At 41.0% G+C, this 23,866-nt stretch overlaps 1 protein-coding gene and 1 pseudogene across 2 annotated transcripts in view; one reads left to right on the top strand and one right to left on the bottom strand.

Moving 5' to 3' along the window:
- LOC125487348 overlaps nt 1-22,951 on the top strand; it is a 30,189-nt pseudogene extending 7,238 nt beyond the window's left edge.
- The window catches only part of polm (polymerase (DNA directed), mu), a 225,292-nt gene that overhangs the window by 91,366 nt on the left and 110,060 nt on the right, over nt 1-23,866 (bottom strand). The gene's annotated exons all lie outside the window — the stretch shown is intronic.

Consider the following 23,866-nt stretch of genomic DNA (forward strand, 5'->3'; position numbering starts at 1 on the left):
TAGGGTTGGAGGAGATGACAGAGATAGGGAAGGGCTTTAGCATGAAGGAACTTGAAAAAATATAATAAAATTGAGGCATTACTCCATGAGAAGCCAGGATAGGTCAGTAAACACATGAAGAATGGGTAAATGTGATTAAGGCAAGTTGGGAAACAGGCGACAGATCTTTTGTATGACCTCAAACTACTGTTCAGATCAAGTATGCTTTTGAGAAAAAAAGAGATAACTGAACAAAGATGTGGTTTGGGAAGCAGCTGGCAGAGGGAGAACAGGGCCGAGCAGGGAAAGAAAGGATGAGGAAGGGTCAAAGAATGCAGAGGGGGAAAGGAGAAGAATAGAGGAGAGGATATGAATGGTTATGGAGGACGTGTACGGGAGGGGACAGGAGGTAGAAAAGATGAGCAGAGAGTCAGGTATGGGAGAGGAAAATAGGAAAAATATGGAGGGAGTAGGAAGGCAACATGATATGGAGAGGGGAGCGGAGGAAACAGCAGGAAGAACAAAGGGGGTGGAGAAAAATAAGGGAGGAAAGAACACTGTGAGAGGAGAGAATGCTTTTTGGGGGTAAGGTATGAATGATAAAAATGGAAGGTGTGGAGAGGCACAAGAAAGAAAAGAGCAGACGGAGGGAAAAGAAGGAAAATAAGAGGAAGAAAAGAGAGATGTCAAGGCAAGAGAAGGAACAGTGGAAAAAGTCAAGGTTTGAGTGACAAGTCTTCCTTGGGGATGGCAGTGTGATTCCAGGGGAGTAATTATATCTCAGAGGGAGTGGCTGGAGGTTGCTGATGCTGACTTCTGGTTCTAAGTTGGAGTAGATTACCCTCTCAACAGGGCCATTTATGTTGGTAGTGAGAAGGTAAAAGTGGTCACCATGAGATTTATTTAAAAAGGATTGCTGCAGGATTACTGCATGATTTGAGAGCAAATAACTTTTGTAACTCATTGTAAACACTGTTTACATAGCTGCTGGTTCCAGCAGTGGTTGAAGTGTAATTTGTAGAAGAGATGGAGCCGAAAGACTGTGGACAAATGGAGCTTCGGTTCTGGACAAATGGAGCTTCATTTCTCAACAAATAGCTGATTGGTTTGTGGATGAGTGACCAGTTATCGATAACAAAGGCCTTCTGCCTGCCAATAATTATTTGGCTGGTTCTCAGTTTTCTGAACAGCTGGGGGCTATGAACAAGATACAGAGAAACTTCCACCAACTGAACAGGTCTCCCTGTTCTCTGCAGTAAAAGCTACTTTATGCCTGGAGAAAACCAAGTTGTTTTTTCTCCAGAACTTTATGTAGGCTGTGACTTTTAATTAATAAGTCCGAGACCTTTTAAAAGTGTGAACCAGCCCCCTGTGCCTCCAGCAAATCAGTGAAAAATTTCAGAAAAGGAAAGCTGAGAAACAGCACTCTGATTGGCAGAAAACCCTTTCCAGCAGATCCTGTGAACAGAGGCCACTGAAATGTTTTCCAAGTTTTCTCTCTGCCCATAACACCAACATTTCCTTTTCTCCTAACTCAGCATTTCTGTGTGGAAAGGGGAGTTAACTAGGAGATAAGGAGTTTCAATTAGTATAGTTTTATGCCAACAGTTCATAATTGTCTATCTGTAGCCATTGATATTCAGTAAATAAACCATGCTTTTTCTCAATATGGGTCAAAAAGGCAGGTAAATTGGGGAACTTTGTGTACTTCCTAAAATATTTAACTTTTGGGACAACTCCAGGAATAGCAGGGCTTAATTTCCTGTGTTCTATCCCAGTGAGGCAGACCATTATGATGAGGATGGGGTCAGTCTGTTTAATATTGCATCTTTCTTTCCACCTTACATGGATCGAGGATAGTTAAGCTACCCTTTCCGACAAGTTCAACTGCATATTATAATTTCCTCTGAATCTGAAGATTGAGACTCAAGTCCTAGTCAAGAAACTTGAGCATTAATCTGAGTTGACACTTTGTGCAGTACAATCCAAAGATGTGCAGGTAAGATAGATTGATCATGCTAAATTGCCCATAGTGTCCAGGGATGTGCAGGTTAGGTGGATTAGCCATTGGGAAATGCAGGATTGGGGAGATAGAGTAGGGGTTGGATCTGGGTGGGATGCTTCTCGGAGGGTCAGTGTGGACTCGATGGGCTGAATGGCCTGCTTACACAGCAAGGACTCAATGAAGGAGTACTGAACTGTTGCAGATGTTATCTTTTCGATAATTTCAATCACGACCATTTTGCCCTTTCTCTGGAATAATTGCTCAAGAATTTGTGGTGGTCAGATGGAAAGAAACATTACTCAGAACTGTGTTGTACTTCATTGCAGGATAGCGGATCTGAGAATGAGGGTACCTATGAACCACCCCCAAGTGAACGACCCCTGAGACCTGTTACTACAATTGAACCAACTAATAGCTATTACATAGGTAAAGCTGAAAAATTGCATCTCAATGTGATCAAGCTTGTGCTCAAGATAAAATTATTCCAATATTTCTAATACTGTCACCGATTGCTATGGACTAAGAGCCAGGCTGTGTTTTTTTTTTAACGGACAACATACAGCTGTGTGGTGAAAGGGTGCCCACAGCTCCCTTTTCTCTACTCTGCAATTTTTTTCAGCACTGAAGCCAAGTCATCATTCAAAGGAATGATAGCCAGTGTGAGACATGTTATTTATTGTGAATGATCAACAGCCAGTGCCAGGTCTATAAATTTCAGTAACAGGATAACACTGGCTAGATTACAGCACATATCTTGCTCATGAATGACTGAAATTCAGATCTCACCAAAGGTAATTAAAATTCATTCTTGGGATTTGGGTGCCATTGGCAAGGCCTGAATTGGCTGCCCACCTCTTGTTAGTTTTGAGAAGTGAATGGTGGGCTTTCCTCTTGAAATGCTGTGTCCATTTGCTAAACGTACTCTCTTAATTGTTTTTGGCAGAAAGTTCTGGGGTTTTGACCTTAAGCTTACATATGTAGAAAGGACTCGAAAGCAATGTAGTGCAAAGGATGTGATGCTAATATATCTGTATCCAAGCTATTAGAACTTTCAGCACAGAGAAGGGAGACATTTGGAAAAAATATTCAACCAATGTTTGCTGGCCTAGAAATCCCACTGGGCAGTGCCTACCATATAGTGGCACAGATCAGAATCTTCATTACATCCTTGCACAAGAAGACAAAGACACAGGTCGAATGTGCAAACTCCACACAGACAGTCACCCAAGGCTGGAACTGAACCCTGGGTCCCTGAGGCCGCAGTGCTAACCACAATGCCACTATGCCATTTACCTGTAATAGATGGGGTTGACAGTCAGAATGTTTTTGTCCTCAGAGTTGCAATGTCTAATACTACGGGACATGCATTAGAGGTGAGGGTGGAAAGTTCAAAGGAGATGTGAAGGGCAAGTTCTTTCCACAAAGAATGGTAGCAGTCTGGAATGTGCTGCCAGGGGTGGTAGTGGGGGCAGATCCGATAGGGCACTAATGGGGCTTTTAGATAAGCACATGAACATTTCAGGAATGGAGGGATAAGGACCAAAGGCAGGCAGAAGGAACTAGTCTAATTTGGCGTCATGTTCGGCACAACATGGTAGAGTGAAGGGCCCATTCCTGTGCTGTACTGTTCCATGTTCTATGTTCTAAGAAATCTTGTTCCAAATGCCAAAGGTGGCTCCATAGTGACCAGTAGCTGCAAGGGCACATCCATCAACCCAGGTTGACCCAATCCACTGTTTGCACTTTATTTAATGCCTCCCTGAGGCTCAAATAGTCTTCATAGAAAAATGGAAGTTTCAGAGACTATTTACAACTTTAAAAAGATTTTGACCATCACAAAGTTTCATTGAGACTGCAAAAACCAGAAGAGAGCAATTTGTTGGGGAGGGTTTGGGCATAAGGCAGAAGAAAATGCGTGTGACCCATACACCACAACCACTTGTCAAGAACTCACGGTCTTTAGTTCAGCAGAATCCCACTGTACTCAGATTCAAGCCCATATTCTGAACATCCATAGCTTGGATTTTACTCAGATCCAAACATTTTTGAGCCTTAATTTTTCATCATAATTTTTCAGAAATCCATTTATATTTGGAAAGTTCTTGTCTTTATCTTTTTTACTTCACATGGAGACTAGCCCAACACAAATATTTTAAGAATACAGACAGCAGTAATTTGGTCAAGGCAGTGTTATAATAAGCGCTGCTCAAAGTAAAATGCTGCAAATCTGTCCCTTCCATCCCAGGCTGCCATTGAACACAACAACTAGTCAGTTACATTCTGGCTGATGCATACACACATTTGTAGTTGCCACAAGGAAAGTAGTGCTGGGAGAATCAGCCACTTTTCAGCAATCAAACTTGGAAAAATAATATCTATAAAAACGTTATGTTTTGGCAAAATTGTACCACATACTCATCTTAAACATCATTCTATTCACCTGAAAGATGCCTCGAGTCATTGTAAAACACTTATTGTTTCAGAAAGACAAACCAAGCCTTCGGCATCCTTACCCAAGCCAGGACCTAGGCGACCTGTACATCCCCCAAAGGTATGTTGAACAACTAAAACATTACTTTGCATCTTTGGAGACTGTGGCCAGAATGTCGGCTGGCAGCTACGTCAGGCATTAAATTGGGTGGCACTGTTGGAGGCTGTGGAAAGCTGACACCTCCCCTCAGAACTAACTTTACTATCCAAACACAAACCTTAATTTGGGAATTGGCTTCACTCGATCCCATTTTTAATCGGCTCCAGAAGGGTGAAGTTGGGAAGGCCAAGGAATCCTTTATCACCTCCCTGCCTCTTAATTAAAGGCCCCTACCAACAAATTTGCCATGGATTTCCAACCACTATATCACTAGAAATTGTGGCCTGCTGGTGTCAAATAGTTCTCTGCTTTTTGCCAATACCTAGTCTGTGTGGTTTGAGGCAGGGAACGAGAGAGGCAAAAAAATTTGCCATAGTATCTTTCAGTTACAAAAATGTAAAGAAGCCAGTCATCTTGGTGATTCGTGGAATAATATTTGTTCTCTTGCTTTGCTGGCCCATCCCCAGCATCCTCACCATCAGTTTAATCACATGCTGTGTCTATCTTTCGTTCTCTACAACAGGTCTACTGACAGGAATATTAGCAACTGCTACACCTCAAATAGTGCTCTACCAGTTGTATACACTCTTGCCAGCATTATCTGATCATTTTACATCTTTATCCCTTGTAGGTAAATTTTCTTGCTGAGCACAGATTCATGTTAGCCAAGATATATCTGGTTTCCAAATAATTGAACAACTTTCACACCACTGTACACAGGAACTATTTGAAGCCTATGCACCATGTATCACATCTGAACTTAATCCTGTTCTCTCCCAAATCTACAACCACATACTTTGCCGCGGTTACCAATCAGCAACGGCATTACTAAATAGTTTGAATTCAGTTTCTCCATGAAGTATGTTGAGAAAGTCAAAGCATTTTAAACTGCAACTGTGAATGAGATCAGCTAACTAAGCCCACTAACAAGTAAATTTTGCATTTCTGTGACAATTTAACATAATAAAACATTCCAAATGTTTTAATAGGAATGCTGAAGGAAATTAAACATAGGTTCAAATAGAAAAGATGTTGGGAGAGGTTAGTCGGAGAGGTGAGATTGAAGGAGGTGGAGAGGTTTAGGGGAAAATTTAAGAGTGAAGGGCTTTGACTACCAGAGATCGACACTGAAAATTAGGGATCCTCAAGAGGCATGATGTGAAGGGGCACTGACATCTCAGAGGGTTGGAGAGCTAAACATGGTTATCGTGACTGATCTGATAATCCTCAACTCCACTTTCCTGCCTTTTCCCCACTGATTCACTGACTGATTAAAATTTTGTCTCTCAGTCTTGAATATTCTTGACAAAACAGCTTCTACAGCCCTTTACAGTAAAGAATTCTATAGATTCACCACCCTCTGAAAGAAGAAATCCTTCCCTTGAAATTATGCCCTCTAGTCCTAGACTCTCCCCCAAAGGGAAACAATCTCTCTGCATCAACCTTGTCATGCCCTCTTAGAATCTTATGTTTCAAAAAGGTCACCTCTCGTTGATCTGAACTCCAGTGGGGAAAGGCTGAACATACTCAAACTCATTAGAAAATCCCTCCAAACCACGATTAACAAGTGAACCTCTCCAGTCTGCCTTCAATGCCAGGAAAACGTTCCTTTGATGATTAGGCCAAAATTATTCACAGTATTTTCAGTATTTCATGCTGATTGCCTCTTCCCATCCAACCCAAGTTCCTCTATATTTCTGTTTCCCTCAAATAAGCATTAAGCCTTTCTTTAAATGTGTCCAAATGTAGTATCGCTCCAAGTGGCAGTACATACATTCTCATGCCATCAGATTGAAACAGTTTGTCTAAAATTCCCTATTTGTTATGTTATATAAATACTGTTATGTTCATTTATGAGCAGTCGTGAACTCCAATTTTTTACATTTTCTTGTTGCAGATCCAGAACATGAAATCAGAAAGTGATCCTGCCAGTGTGCGTGGTCTATATATCGATCCCAACACTGCCAAAGGTCATTTATTATTGATATATATTAATATCTGATGAGAAGGGAGAAAGCTGAGCAAGGGTCAAAAGTTCAAAAATTCTACAGGACCGAGTTACATGGACTCAGAGGAACAGGAATGGGTTAAAATAATGCCTGAAAACTCATTAATTTTTTGCTGCCATGAATGAAACTGGACTCTCCATATAAACAAAATGGCCACAAGAGCAAGTGAGAGGCTAGGAATTCTACAGTGAGTAATTCACCCTCTAATTCCCCACCTGCCCAGATAGATGCAGGTCCAACAACACTCAAGAAGCTTGACACCATCCAGGACAAAGCAGCCCGCTGGCACCACATCCACAATACCCATTCCCTCCATCACTGACACAGCGCAAACCACCTACAAAACGCATTGCAGAAACTCACCAAAGCTCTTTACATAGCACCCTCCAAACCCAAAACAGTACCATCTCAAAGGTCATAGAGAGCAGCTACATGGGAACACCACCATCTGCAAATTCCTCTCCAAGCCCCTCACCTTCCTGACTTGGAAATCCATTGTCATTCTTTCACTGTCACTGGATCATTTTGAAATTCCCTCCATATCAACATTTTGGTCTACCTACAGCACATTGAATGCAGCAATTCAAAAGAATGGCTCACCACCATCTTTGCAAGGTCAACCAGGGATTGGCTAGAGGTGCTGGTCCAGCCAATGGTGCCTGCATTCCCTAAACAATAAAAAAAACTGATACTTAAACTTGGTCCATGTCATAGGCTGCCTGGACACTTACCTGACCACTGCCTCATTAACACATGCAAATCAGGGTGCCATGCCGCTCTAAGTACCTCGACCGTATTTTAACTGGCCACTAAGTTAAGTGCCATTGTGGTCAGCCCATTAATAATCTGGAGCAGTAGGAGTTTTCTTGCCCCACATGATAGAATTCCGTGACTGTCTTGCTTCAGGTTTCTCTTTATGGTGTGTGACTCCCATCAATGGAATATGGGAACAGGAGTAAGCCATTCACCCCCTTGAGCCCATTCTACTATTCAATGAGATCATGGCTGAACTGTGCCTTCACTCCATATTACCTGCTTTTGGCCCATATCCCGTAATACCTTTGCTTGACAAAAAAAAACTAGCTCAGATTTATAATTCACAACTGATCCAGCATCCAATGCCATTTGAGGAAGAAAGTTCCAAATATCCAGCATCCTTTGTGTGCAAAAGTGTCTCTGGAACAGTTGGCCCTAATTCTCAGACAATGTTCTTGAATACCCAACCAGTGGAAATAGTTTATCTTTACCTACCCTATTTTTTCCTATCTTGAAAATGTCCATCAGATCACACCTTAACCGTCTAAATTCAAGAGATAACAGGCCTAATTTGTATGATCTCTTCGCTTAACAACCCCAGATGTCCAAATTTCATTCTTGTCAACCGACACTGTATTCCCTCCAAGGCCACTATATCCTGAGGTCCGGTGTCCATATCTGTTCACAATACTGTCAGTGAGGTCTAACCAGGGTTTTGTATAACTGCAGTGTAAACTTTGTATCTTTATACTCCAGTCCTCCAGATATAAAGTCCAGTATCCCATTAGCCTTCTTGATTATTTTCTCAGTCTGTTTGTGACACTTTAAATATCTATACAGCTGAACCCCCAAGTCTCTTTGGACATCCACAGTATTTAACTTAATACCATATAGAAAGTACCCTTTTTTGGTTCAAAATGGATAACCTCACCAAGACCGCTTAGCTTAGCTGTAAATGACCTGGGTTTTCTGAACTATTTTTGGGGATGAACTTGAATGGTGGGATCTAGGTTATGTTCAAAGTGGGCAAGTAGCGAGTGAAAGCAGTGGAATATTAACATAGCCCAGGACCAAAATACAGCAATAGGGTTTTGATGCTCCCACACCTGGGATCACCACCAAAGAACAAATTGTACAACTTTTTCCTTCAGTGTGTCCACTGCAGACAGCATCACAAATGAGTATGATTCGCTGCTCATCAACATCTGCACAGCAAAGACTGTGTCCACTAATTCAGAGCAAAAACATTAATTACTTGTTCCCCTCCTTAATTCAACAATGCCTGAGATGAACTGAAGGGTCCCAATGCTGCTCCCAACTGAAAGGAACAAAATCAACACAGAATGAAGATTGAAACTGAACTATGATGGTCTGTAAACCTCCGTTACTCACTGCAGGGCAAAGGGGAAGCCCATTTAAGTTGAACTCATCTGAGTTCAAAAAAAGTCTACGTACTGCTGCAGAAAATTGGAACTCTTGTATCTGACATCTTCTGTTCTCTCAGGTCCTCCAATGAACAAAGCTGTTGAAGATACTCCCCCAACTCTTCCGCCACGTACCCACACAAAAACTCAGTTGTTAAATCCACTGAAGGTACCCTTGCTTTTTTTGTGTTTTTCAACTGATGGCGGCTCAGTGTCTTAAACTTGTCTGTTACTGACTGCTCTCTATTCTGCACAGGATATCAGTGATGGTGAATACTTGGAGCTTAACCACAAAGAGAGTGAGTAAACTTCAATTCACTTTCTTTAAAACTGTGGTTGGAGTCAGCAAAATCCACACAATACCTTTCTTCAAGCTGTCTCCTCTTGTTGATGTGTGCATTTAAAAACCAGTTGGGACCGTGTTTCCCACTGGTCTTGAAATTGTTAGCTGTCAAATATGGGAGGAAGATTGATAAATGTTACATTTATAACACCTCACCTGAAGAAAGGAAGGGGACATGAAACATGAAACCATAGACCAGTTAGAATCATAGAATATGGAAGCAGGCCATCCAGCCATTCAAGTCCACACTGCCGCTCTGAAGAGCATCACACCCAGACCCACCACCCTACCCTATCCCTGTAACCCTGCATATCCCATGGCTAATCCATCTAGCCTACACATCCCTGGACACTATGGGGCAATTTAGCATGGCCAATCCACCCTAACCTGCAAATCTTCAGACTGTGGGAGGAAACCAGAGCACTCGGAGGAAACCCACACAGACACAAGGAGAAAGTGCAAATTCCACACAGCCAGTTGCCTGAGGCAGGAGTTGAACACGGGTCCTTGGCGCTCTGCTAATCACTGAGCCACCCTGCTGCAGTTAGCTTTAATCTGACATTCAGAAATTGCTAGAATCCGTTAATGTGTAAGTAGCGGCAGAACGATGAGAAAATCATCATAAAATCCAGCCTCCACTTGAGGTCCCCAGCATCATGGATGCCAGCCTTGAGGCCATTTACTCCACATGATCTTAATGTAGAAATAGGAGCAGGAATAGGCCATTTTACCCCTCAAACAAGCCTGACATTCAACAAGATCACGGCTGATATGCCATAAGCTTCAAGTTCTCTTTTGTGCCAGCTCAGCACAGCAGTTGATTTCCTAACAGTTCATAAATCTATCTTCCTCCTCTTTAAATACTTTCAGTGATCTAGCCGCCACAACTCTCCAAAGTTGAGAATTTCAGACATTCATTACCCTCTGGAAGGAGAAATTTCTTCACATCTCACGTTTAAATGCGTGTCTGTAGCTATGTGTTTGAGTTTGAGATTTCCCCACTAATGGAAACATCTTCTGAACATCTACCCTGGAGAGACCTCTCATACTCAATTACGTTTTAATAAGATTATCACTCGTTCTTCTAAAATCAAATGAATAAAGGCCTAACCTTAATGTTCTAATGACATCAAAGAATATAAGAACTAGTAATAGAAGTAGGCCATATTGTCCTGTTGGTGTGCTCACTCATTCGTGAGAAGAATGAGAAATCGTTTCCCTAAAAGATACAACATTTTAAAGGGCTTGACAGGGCAGGTTCTGACAGAATGTTGCTCCTTGTAGGGGTATCAGTACCTAGGGGCCAGAGAGAGACAGTTAAGGGGGGATTTCTTCTCTGAGTGAATTAATCACGGGTTTATTGATCAGACAGCAATGGAGATTGGGATTATTGAATTTATTCATGGTCGGGTGAACAGATTTTTGATTGCCAAGAAGTTATATATAAATAAACTCAGAATACTGAAGAAATTTAACAGGTCATGCAGCATCTGCGTAGAGAGAGACAAAGTCAATGGTTTGCATCAGGTATGGCTCTTCCACACTTTCAGTTCTGAAGAAATCAAATCTATGGTGAAGGAGAGTGAAGCAAGGATGGGGCAACAATCAGATCGCCATGATCTAACTGAATGGTTTGAGGGATCAAATGTTTCCCACAGCTTTTATTTCTTTTGTTACCATAATACTGATTTTAGTCTTCCAGCATTGAAAACTGGAGAGCATACTGGATGGTCAAGAAAATTTAGCATGAAAATCAGAAGAGACCTGATTCTGAATCCGCACCACTGCAGTCATGTGAAGTCACAGTGGTAATGAGTGAAGGCCAATGAAGTCAGGATAGATGTTCGGATCTACCTGGGTTTTCTGATGAATGTCTGTCAAAGTTTAGTTACTAGACTTGAATGAACAATGACCATTTGACATGTTGCTGTCAGTCATCGTGCTCGAGGAATAAAACCCTGGAAAAGAATCAGTTCTTTCAAGTCAGGAGGGGACAACAATTGGGATCAAACATATAAGATAAATTATATTTTTCACCTGATGGCAGCTCAGTGTCTTAAACTTGTCTGTTACTGACTGCTGTCTATTCTGCACAGGATATCAGTGATGGTGAATACTTGGAGCTTAATACTGTTTCGCTGCTTTGTGGATAGGATAGGTTTTTTTTTCTATCCATGCTGAGACAGGAACTCTTGACATTTCATTTTTTTTACTATATTGCACATTTCACCTATCTTATCTTTCTTCACAGGCAGCGGAAGTAAAAGTTTACCAGAGCCCAGATTGCAATCTTCAATTCCTCCACGAAGTGCAAATTTACCAAGTCCAGTGTATGTGAAGTCCATCAGTCAAAAAGCAAAACTATTGCATGTATTTATATCACCCTTTTCAAAAGCCATTGTGTCATAAAGTGCTCTATAGCCAATTACTTTTTACGTGTAGCTCCTGATGTTGTGTCAGAAATGTGGTAGTAGGGTCCCATAGGCAGCGACGAAATAAATGAGTCAGTTGCTGTGGTTTTACTGATGTTGTTTGAGGCAAAAATATTGCCCCGGACTCCATTGTTCTTCTCAGAACTGATGCTTTGGGATTTTTTTATGTTCACCTCAGACAGCAGTTGGATCTTGTTTCAACATCTCACACAATGGAGTACTTTCAACGATCCAGTCGTGTGTTGAAATGTTAACTGAGGTTTTCTGCCAAGATTGTGATATGTTAGCTTTGAAGGTCCACACCTGATTTTCAATGTTTGCATTCCTCCTGAATACTGGATTCAAAATAAAACATGTATTTTCTTGCAGGACAAAGCCTCCTGTTCCACTTGGGAAACCAGTGAGTATTGTCATTGATTTGCCTACAATGAGCAATTCAGTAAAGATTGCAATTGAGGTTGGATTTAGTGCAGCAGTAGGATGTGACAATCCATGTCCCAACCTGTAAGTTGCAGGTTTCTAACCAGGTTGGAGTTATGTTTAGAGTTTGTTGGGATAGACAAAAATGACCCAAGTTGCCACCAGAATTCAGGCCAGGTGTTGGAAAGAGGAATGTTCTGCTGATTGGACAAGGTGCAACCGTCATTTGGCAAAACAAAAGTTTCAAGAATAAAATAGGGGAATATGAATCAGATCATAACATCAGAAAGGAAAGAACAAGCTACTTATTTTCAGGAAAATCGTTGAGAGCCTTATCCAAAGCAACATATCCAAATTTCTTCTTTACATGTGCGAAAAGTTCTCTCTTGTGTACTTGCATCATTTATGGCTTCAATTTGGAATTCCAACCTTGATTTTTTACATTAGTCCACATTCCACGACAACTCTTTTCATCAGAATTGCTTCTGATATTTTCATTTTCTAATTCTGTCCCCAACAAATTTCCAGGGGTCTATTTTTGAAGGTGCTGAAGTGGTCCAAATATTTCAGTCCAATGATCAATCTGAATGTGTCAGCCTAAACAGTGGGAATGAGCAAGTTACTGGTCCACAACTATCTGCCCAAATTATGCACGTGCTCACTCACTCATGCAGAAGGAACTTTTCATCTGGATATTTGGAGCAGCAATAGTGTCTGTTACTCCTTGTCTGTACCAATAATGCTGAGCAACATAGATGCCATTTTGTCTAATTAGCACGAATCAGAGACAGAGCCTGGAATTTTTCTGACTGTATACAATAATAAATAACTATGTTGACTTGGGCCGGCCTAATCAGCTGCGCCAGTAAGTAACATTGTTATCTCTTCTGTTAGTTACAGGTCTGTGCAGATTTAATAAGACATCCACCCGTTTGCTGCAAACTGAACGGTTGGACAAGTTTTGATTTTTGGTGACTAAATGCATACACATGTGAAAAATAGGTTGTGCTGTCTGCATTTTATATTGGTATTATTTCTTCCTCAGCATCCTCACAAAACTGTGCCATCATCAGCAGGTAGGTGTTTGCATTTCAAATCTTTAATAATTTAAGCACGGCTTTAATATCAACAGACTGGCATGTCTGCCATTACTACAGATTGAAATTTGCATATGCTGCAATAGGATTGACTACTAACATCAAAAATTATTATATTATTCTTTAATCTTGGTCATTAAAAATCTTCATTTTCAGGTACAAAAAACAGAAATTGCTGGAAAAGCTCAGCAGGCCTGGTAGTTTCTGCTGGGTGCTCCGGTTTCCTACCACAGTCCAAAGATGTGCAAATTTGGTGGATTGGCCATGCTAAATTACCCATAGTGTTGAGGGATCTGTAGGTTAGGTGCATTAGCCATAGGAACTGCAGAGTTACAGGGATAGAGTAGGGGGATGAATCTGGGTGGGATGCTCTTTGTAGGGTTAGTGTAGACTTGTTGGCCTGAATGGCTTGTTTCCACACTGTGGGGATTCTATAAAAACAAAGAAATCAGAGATAACGTTTCGAGTCCAGTGACCCTTCCTCAGAACATCCTCAGTTCTTCTGGTTTTCATTTTCAGATTTCTTGTCAACTGAATATGCACAGGACAGACCAAGGTCATCTCAAAACAGCTGGGCCCCATAAAAATAAGAACTCAAAATTCATTCAATTTTTGAGGCGTTTCTAATCATAAAACTCAGTGTGGTACAATCAGCAAATCATTAACAGACTGATGAAAATTAACCCATCCGTCACTGATGTCCAGGAATTTCACCAAGTGTTCTGTCTATCTGAAAGCACAATCCTCATTGCTAAAATTCGACCCTCGCACAAGTAGGATCTGTGAAAACCTTAAAGATAATTACAGCCAGGATATAAAATGAACATGGTGGGTTCTTGTTATAAATCTCTGTCCCGTAAATCTATTGCTGGCCTCAAGCGTAAATAAATTAAAGATTGTGTACCATGGGTATTTGCTGAGTTCTGACAACAGTATTCAGAACAGCAGAAGAAACGTTTATTTTTCTTTTCCAAAATAAATGCAGTTCACGCTTGTGTTCCAAACACAAAGCACTTCTCTTGTCCATCATGCACCTAATTGAAGAAGCTGAATTTCTGAAGAAGGGCCACTGAATCTGAAATGTTAACTCTGCTTTCTGTCCACGGGTGCTGTCAGACCTGCTGAGTCTTTGCAGCAATTTCTGTTTTTGTTTCTGGTTTCCAGCATTTGCAGTTCTTTTTCTAATGAATCTAATTGCATGGTCCGTACAACAGAAATGCCAACTCCACCTGCAACTGCCAGAAGAATTTCCGTCAATCAAACTAAATTCAATCTACTTATACCAACTCCATTCATCCAGAGGTAGGTGAATTCTTTTTTGGATTTTCAAATAATTCCAATTCAAGAGACATGAGCTGTTTCACTGGTTAGAAAAGAAAATCTGGTTTTAAAACAGTTGGACAGCATCAGGATAGATGAGTTACTTAGTCCATCAACTAGACTCAGTACAGCTCATTAATATAATATATGTGCTCAGAAAAATGTTTGCCCAGGGTTGAACAACAGGCTGTCCTCTTTATTGCTGTAAATGTTTTGCAACAAACAACTTTTGTTTGAACTGATTTCCGTCGCTACTTTTAAAACTCAAAACGCTCCTTGATGACAGCTCAAATGTTTAGATGGGACAAGGCAGCCTGTTTCACTGGGATTCAGTCTGAGGTGCATCACTGTGGACCTGCTGATAGGGTACCCAGACTTTTCAACAGGTCTGTAGCATGCGTGAGCTGGGATGGCTGCATTTACTGCCTAAATTGGGACATCCTCTTACCTTTCTTTTCTTTCAATGGAACATAGTGACCTTATGCTACTGATCCTTTTCAACTTATGTGTTTTTGTTTGCAGTGTTCCCTCTCGAAGCCTGCCAGAAGAATCTGCGAGTGAGTGCAATGAGATTGCACAAATTACAAAATGTTGCATACACAGAAACACATGGAACTTGGAGAATGGGGAGGGAAAAGAGAAGCGAGACTTGCAATGAATTGTCTGGCTGGATTTTTACTTCTCGCTTGCCTAGTTCCAGTTCATACGGTCATAGGGTCATTGAGTCATACAGCATGGAAATGGACCCTTCGGTCCAACTCGTCCCTGCCGACAGACATCCCAATCTGACTGAGTCCCATTTGCCTACATTTGGCCAATATCCCTCTAAACCCTTCCTATTCATTTACCCTTCCAGGTGCCTTTCAAATGTTGCAATTGTACTACCACTTCCTCTGGCAGCCCAGTCCATACGCGCACCACCCTCTGCATGGAAAAGTTACCTTACCGTTCCTTTTTAAATCATTCCCCTTTCAGCTTAAACCTATGCCCTCTAGTTTTGGACTCACACACCCTAGGAAAAAGACACTGGATCTTCACCTTATCCATTCCCATCATGATTTTATAAACCTCTATAAGGTCACCCCTCAGCCTTCAATGCTCCAGGGCATTTGGAACTTCAGCATCTGGTAACATTATTCAGTTTTAGATAAACACAAAATGAGCTACAAACCAATGTGGAAAATGCTATGCTCTCAAATTTATCATTCCAAGTCTTGAAATAGATCATTGATTCATCAAGACCTTAAAGAAAGTGTGGCAATCAATGCATCACATAACCAAGTAAATCAGTTTGGATGTCGAGTGCCATTTCTTTCAGTTGTGTGATACTGACATGCTGACCTCTATGTCAACTGTAAAATTGCTAGCTCTCATCAACCAGTACTGCCTGGTGCAGCACTAAGCCAAATAAACTGATTGGTCCCAGGTTCAATCCCTGTTCTGTTCAGAGTTAATTGCTCTTAGCCAGCTCAGCAATTGTTGTGGGGGTCCCTTTTGTGGAAGAATACAAACAGTGTTTATCGAGGAATAGAAACAGATTAGACCATTCGGTCCTTCAAGTCTGTCCTGCCATTCAACATGATCATGGCTGATCTGATCGTAACCTCAAATCTCTATTCCTACCTCTCCTGATAATCTTTACCCCTTGCTAAGAATTGATCCATCTCTCCTTTGTAAAGACCCTACGTGTTGATTTCATTATTTTTTATTGTGATCTGAAATGGGCAAGAACTGGTTTAAAAAACAAGGATTGTTGCACTTTTTAAAAGCAAGTAACCTGGCACTCATTGTGAGTGCTGCTTACCCTGCTGTGTGTTCGAGCAGTGTAAGGGGAAGTTACGTAGATGAACTGGAGCCAAGAAATATCCATGAATTGAGCTTTTGACAGTAACAAATGGTTGATTGGTCTGTGGACTAGAGACCAGATCTCTTTAACAAACATCTTCTGCCTTCCAACAAATGTGTGATTGGCACCCAGCTCGCTGACCAGCTTGGGGCCTGTGTGATCTTTGAAGGAGAAGCCATGGGATCTCGATAAGTGCAGGAGTTGACTCTTTACTCTGCAGTAAATACCACCTCAAGCATGAAGTTTATTTTTCCCTCATAAGTTGCTCTGAGTTGTGGCTATTAACCAGGAAGCCCAAGGCTCTAGAAATGCAAACCAGCCACCTTGCACCTTCTGAAAGCATGTCAAGTATCTGGGGAATGAAAATCAAAGAGTAGTACACCTTGAAAAGCGAAAAGGACAGTTTTAGTAAACAGGGACCACTGAACTGCTTTCCCAATCTTTCCCTCCACCCATCGCAGACATGTTTTTATTTCCAGATTTTATCTGTCTATATGTGTGTGCATATGTGCATGCAGAGGGGTGTTGACAAAAGAGGGAGAGTTTTAACCTGTAGATCTTAGTTGACAGTCAATAATTGTTTACCTGTAGCTAGAATCTATTCATTTGCAATGAAGAGCTATTCTTGTTCAGTGCAAAAACATGGTCCAAAAGACAGATAAATTGTAACTTTTAAAAAGTCTTGAACTTTTGCAAAGATTCTGGGAACACTGGGGTTTCATTTCCAGTGCTACTCCAGAAGCTTAACAGCCTCAAAAATCATTAAAACTCTGCTTCCACTGCTCTTTCATGACTTTCTGAAAAATAATTTTTCACCTTGTCCAAGTGTTAAACAATGAACCCAAGTTCTCAATTCTCCCATAACAGGAAACATCCTCACCATATCAACACAATCATAAGCGTTTGGGATCTTACATACTTCAATCAAATCACCTCGTACTCTTCTAAATGACAGCAAATACAAGCCTGCCCTGCCCAATCTTTTTCCATGAAGCAACTGATCCACTCCATGAATTCGTCTGATAGACCTTCTCTGAAATTGACATCTTCCAACTAAGTGACATCTTTCCATAAATAAATGACCAATATTAAACACAGTACTCCAAATGTGGTCTTAGATTGGAGGATCCCCTTCGTAAGGAATTAGCGGGCTCTGAAGAAAACTGCAAAATATTGCAAGTCCACAAAATTGATCCAAATTTATCGAAGAGATTTACAAATTGACCTTCCGGAAGTATAAGTTGGCTTGGCCACCATGGCTGCAGAACAACGACAGAGCTGCTAACAGCTTTGAGAATAAGCTCAATCCTTCTCTCCTTTTTAACTGTTTTCATATTTGTGTGAATTCATTGAACAAAAATAATTCTTTTGCCAGTTCATAATTCCAGAAACAGGTGACACAGAAAAACAGCATGTCGTATCAGGGTCAATGGTAGAGTTCCAAAGCACAAAATTACAGACAAGTAAACAACTGAGCATGTTGCTTCAATCTATTTTATTTTCACTGTCAGAGAAAACAAGCATTGGAATGATATCTTCATCGAGTATGTTTGCAGAGGTGGGTGTTCACAGTTACCTGTTTTTCAGTTATGTTGCTCCTTATCTCGTTTTGCAGTGTAAGCTGTGGGCGCTCCTCCTCCATTCCTAAATTCATACGGTCATATGTAAGGTGTAATCATAAGGCACTCTTGAGGGCAATATGTGCAAAAAACTATGAAGAAGTTAAAATGTTGTTTTGTAATCCAGGAATACGATCCTCCATTAAAATAGATTTATATTCAAAAGGGTTTTGGAGATAGGAATGAACAGCAAGGAGAGGATAAGGGGAATTATGCCTAAAAGCAGAGAAGAGGACAAGCACATGGAATTAAGATGCCTGCCTTTACGGAGATAAAGTACTGCCACAGACTGGTTGAACCAAACAACAGTTCCACATTGTAATTTCTACAAACCCTCCTCTGTAGATAGACTACACTTAATTCCTGAGATACAAATGTTGCTGCTGGAGATATAAATTCATCCCACCAGCAAAAAAAACTTATATTTGACAACAAGGCCCATCGTTTCTAAATTCTGCAATCCAGTCTGTTGCCTCAAGGATATCTTCCTGAGACCGAATGAACTGCGGATGCTGTGAATCAGGAACAAAAACAAAGTTGCTGGAAGAGCTCAGCAGGTCTGGCAGCATCTGTGAAGGCAAAAAACAGAGTTAACGTTTCGGGTCCAATGAGGAACGGTCTGAGGTTCTGAGGAAGGATCACCGGACCCAAAACGTTAACTCTGTTTTCTCGTCCACAGATGGTGCCAGACCTGCTGAGCTCTTCCAGCAACTTTGTTTTTGTATCTTCCTGAGACACTGTCCAAAAGGCACTAAGCAATATCCGAGGCAACAGAAAAGACCAGCATTATTAAATTTGAAACTGAATCTCCACTATTAACTCTTTCAGAATAAAAAATTCTTAAAGTTAAAATGATAGTTTGAATGAAGAATTTGTAAATATTTACAATATTCTTCAAGGGCATTAAGGGAGCTGAAACTCCTTTTCCATTCCAGAGATAAGACACTCATTTGTATTCTCAGTGTATATTGAGTCATAGAGCTGTACAGCATGGAAACAGACTGGTCAGTCTAACCCATCCATGCCACTCAGATATCCTGAATTAATCTAGTTCCATTTGGCCCATATCCCTCTAAACTCTTCCTATTCATGTACCCATCCAGATGCCTTTTAAATGTTGTAATTGTACCAGCCTCCACCACTTCCTCTGGCAGCTCATTCCATACACACACCACCTTCTGTGTGAAAATGTTGCCCCTTAGGTTCCTTTTAAATCTTTCTCCTCTCACCTGAAACCAATGCCCTCTAGTTTTGGACTCCGCTGCCTTGGGGAAAAGACCTCAGCTGTTCACCCTGTCTATGCACCACATGATTTTTTAAACCTTGATAAAGTCACCCCTCAGCATCGAACGCTCCAGGAAAAATGGCCCCAGCCTATTCAGCCTGTCCCTACAGCTCAAACCCTCCAACCCTGGCAACATCCTTGTATATCTTTTCTGAACCCTTTCAAGTTTCACAACATCCTTCCAAAAGCAGGGAGACTAGAACTGCATGCAATACTCTAAAAGTGGCTTAACCAATGTCCTGTACAGCTGCAACATGACCTCCCAACTCCTATACTCAATGCACTGACCAATAAAGGCAAGCGTACCAAACACCTCCTTTGCTGTCCTGTCGAGCTGCGACTCTACTTTCAAGGAACTACAAACCTGCACTCCAAGGTCTCTTTGTTTAGCAACAGTCCCCAGGACCTTACCATTAAGTGTATAAGTTCTGCCCTGATTTGCCTTTCCAAGATGCAGCACCTCACATTTATCTAAATTAAACTCCATGTGCCACTCCTCAGCCCATTGGCCATTCTGATCAAGGTCCCGTTGTACTCTGAGATAACTTTCTTGGCTGTCCATTGCACCACTAATTTTGAGAGTTCAGCTTCTTTGCAAAGAATGCCTTTTTTTTTTGAGTGACCTTTTTATGTAATTTCCATACCTCAAATGTAAAACATTATGGAATTGATTGAATTTTTTATTTTATTTTAACACCATCCAATGATGCTCCAAGGCAATTAAGCTCCACCACAACCTTTGTCAATTTCACAGGGACCACTTTGATCAGTATTCCAATGAACTACCTTTCATTGTGCTTCCCAAGTCCAAATGTACTCTTCCTCCTTCGTACATGCTCATCATGCTGTGACCAAAAGTTAGGAAGGCTCTGATTCAAATTCAGTCTATTCCAGTACTTCTCAATGATGGAATAAATGACTTGCCATGGTCCTTCTCCCATTTCAATTCTGGTGGCAAATGCACTTTTCGATGTTTCCCCTTTACCTCAGCATCTTAATGTGCAAAATACGGTCAATAACGTCGGCATCTAGTGATGGTGCTGAGGTGTCCATTAAACTTTGTGCTACTTCTCCTGCTGATTAAATGTGATTTTAAATGGTTTGTTTTTTTTCCTTACTTCCATTCTCAATGTACCTTTCAACGTCGGTTGATCGGTCACCCATGTATATTTTACTCTGACTTCAGGAGGTTGATAGCATGAATCTTACACTCCTTTCAAAGTTGCAAGTTACATACAAAAAATAAAGACATTTCATGGCCATGTTTTCACAGACTACCAATTTATCAAGCAAATCTTGGTACGCAAGCAAATGTGATCGGAAGACAGCAGAAGTTGCGTTACATAAAAATGGCAAGGTGATCACCAGATAATCCTAACCCTTTTTGCAGGTGTCTTCTTCAAAAACCTCTGTTTGTACTGTCTGTGCACAGTCTGTAAGTTTGAATAATACCACAAAATGGCCAAATCTTTTCATTCTTAACAAAGTGACCAAGGGCCAAATCAGCAGCATCTAATTGGACCTTTTCCTGACTTCCTCATGTTGACTTCAGCATTTTATAGATTATGTTTCCACTCTTACTTATCTGCCTTAGCCTTGGTCTTCAGTCCTCCTCCCAATGTGCTTTCACTAAAACGGATCACACCATTTTCTAAGTTCACTCGTTAACCCTTAAAATTATACCATGTCAAGCCTTTCTTTCCTTCTGATAAAAAAGCTGGCTTTTAAAACCCCTGAGCATCATTCTTGATTTGCCTTCATCTTTACCTACTCTTAGCTTTTGTTCTGACCGACACTCTGATCTGAGTTGTTCACCCAGCTTTCTCAAGTGAAATGGAACTGAGTCAGTGCAAATCAACTGACCAAAACAGATGTGCACCTTTAATATGTGAGTTTCCTAAATTTTAGGATGGCGCTTTCCTAGTGAGACCTAGTTCAGGATGTGACAAGAACCAGCCTTACACCCTGGCAGTGTTGTACAGAAGAAAAGTTTACAACATTCCCATTCGCCTCAATGAATCCGGGAAGCAATATGTCCTTGGAAAGGAGAAGGCAGGAGAGCGGGTGAGTACAAGCTTATCACCATGTCTCTTCACACTCTCCACAGAAACTAACATGTAGAGGTACTGGTGTTGGACTGGGGTGGACAAAGTCAGAAATCACATGACACCAGGTTATAATCCAACAGTTTTACTTGAAAACACAAGCTTCAGGTGAAGAAGGACTGAGGCTCCGAAAGCTTGTGTTTTCAAATAAACCTGTTGGACTATAATCTGGTGTCGTGCGATTTCTGACTTTGTCCACAGAAACTGAAAGCAGGCTCATGAACTGGGAATATCTTCAGTCCTGCTCCCGTATCAATGGCCAGTTTCACAAGGTCAGGTTGCTCAGTGTCATGTTTGTTGTTAATTATTTTAAGTGTTCTGGGCAGGTGATGGCTTAGTGGTATTATTGTTAATCCAGAAACACAGGTAATGTCCTGAGTTTGGACATATAGTGGAATCTGAACTCAGTAAAAATCTGGGATGAAGACCCCATTGCTGATTATGAAAGCACTGTCAATTCTGATCAGTACTGCTCACTACGTTTCCAGTCCAGACGTAATTTAACACAGACACTTATGGAAGAAAAGCCAGGCAAAACATTAAGGACTTATGGAGAAATTTAGTGAAATGAACAGTATAAAGGAGTTAAAGAAACTGTTAAATATGTTCTTTGCATGAAATAAGTTAAAAATATCAGGATACTGATGGACTACCTTGCCTTTTCTTGCTCCTGAGGGTATTTACACTTTTACCATCTGAAAGGATCATAAGTTAACATCTATCAGTGTTTAATTCTGTTCTTTCGAACCTTTTGTTCTCATGTGGTTGCTCCTGATGCTGGTCTCCTTTTTTGATTTCTGCTTCAGTGGTTTAACAGTGTTGAAGGAATGATTGATTACTATCAACAGAATTCACTGATCCTGATTGACAAGCAGAACAACACAAAGGACTCAACTTTGTTGCTTCAGCCAGTCCGATTGTGAGCAACCAGCAACCTTGCCAAGGTGAACTCCCACTTGTCTAATTTAAAATTTGGGTGTGCCAGCTCAGTTCTGCAGGAACAGTGGATCATAGAGCTTCCAACAATCAATCCCACAACCCTGTAGAAAATCAAGCCGAGGGATCCACAGGCATTTGAACTAAAGTACCTCTGGTGTGATATGTTATTCACAGGCCTGAAAGTCTCTTTTTCAAAAAAAAAGTCTTTCTCTTTCTGCAGGATTTATTTATGCATGAGTTTATTTGTGATGTTCCCTTCCACATCCACAGCTACTGCGACTAACTGTCCTGCCTCCAACACACCCACCGCTGAAACCAGCAAAACTCAGCAGAGCTGGGATTGAATGGAGGACTGTTTTCCACATTGCGTATTAGCTGTCGATTGCCTTGACTAACTGAGACATCAAGCGACTTCAAAATCTCAAGGGAGTTCCTTAAACCTCATGTACCGCTTGCAATTAATCGTGGTACTGCTCGACAGATTAATGTAGACTACCTAGCTGAAATTATACAAATAATTTGTGGGTTTCTGTTAAATATCGGGGGAAACAGGCCTTTCTGACTGTTTTATTTTGCAAATCCAAAAATCACATTTGCATCAGAGTTTCCAGAGCTGCTCCTGTTGTGATGACTCAATCAATATGTCTTTCTTTTAAGAACCAAGAAATAGTTCATCCAACAGTAACTCAGTCAACTTTGAGTCATAGAGTTAGAGAGCTGTACAGCACGGAAACAGACCCTTCGGTCCAACTCATCCATGCTGATTGATGTCCTAAATTAATCTAGTCCTATTGTCAGCATTTGGCTGATATCCCTCTAAACCTTTCCTATTCATGTACCCATCCAGATGCCTTTTAAATGTTGTAACTGTACCAGTCTCCACCATTTCCTCTGGCAGCTCATTCCAAACTGACACCACCCTCTCTGTGAAACCGCTGCCCCTTTGGTCCCTTTCAAATCTTCGCCCTGTCACTTTGAACCTATCCCTTCTAGTTTTGGTCTCCACTCCCCTGGGGAAAAGACCTTTTCTATTCACTCTATCTATGTCCCTCATGATTTTAGAAACCTCTATAAGGTCACCCCTCAGCCTCTGACGCTTTAGGGAAAATAGCCCCAGCCTGTCCAGCCTACCCCTATAGATCAAACAGTCCAAACCCAGCAAAATACTTGTAAATCTTTTCTGAACCTTTTCAAGTTTCACAACATCATTCCTCTGCAGGGAGACCAGGACAAAATGCAACAAATCAATCAATCGATCGATCAACCAATCAAAACAGAGCTAACTGATGTCCTGTGCAACTGCAACATGACATCTCAATTTCTCTACTCAATGTAGTGACCAATAAAGGCAAGGAAACCAAACACCATCTTCACCAGCCTATCTACCTGCGAATGCACTTTCAAGGTAAATTGTCTCCTATTTGACATATATAATCTTACTATTTGAAGTTCAACTGATGAAACCAGTTTCACTTCCCTGAAATAATAAAAGATTCATAAATTTGCATATCAATGTCAAACTCAGTGGGTGTGAAACCTCAGCAGACCACACCCGTGTTCTCAGAAAATGAACTGAAGAAAAAGCATAAAAAACAGTTCAGCATATCACGGAATCCAGAGAAACTCGCGGCACACAGCTTTTTTCACACAATGATGCCACCTCACTCTGTGCTAAGTAAATAAGAAAAATAAGTTCA

The sequence above is a fragment of the Rhincodon typus genome, chromosome 40 (assembly GCF_021869965.1).
Source record: "Rhincodon typus isolate 14 chromosome 40, sRhiTyp1.1, whole genome shotgun sequence".
Taxonomy (NCBI): domain Eukaryota; kingdom Metazoa; phylum Chordata; class Chondrichthyes; order Orectolobiformes; family Rhincodontidae; genus Rhincodon; species Rhincodon typus.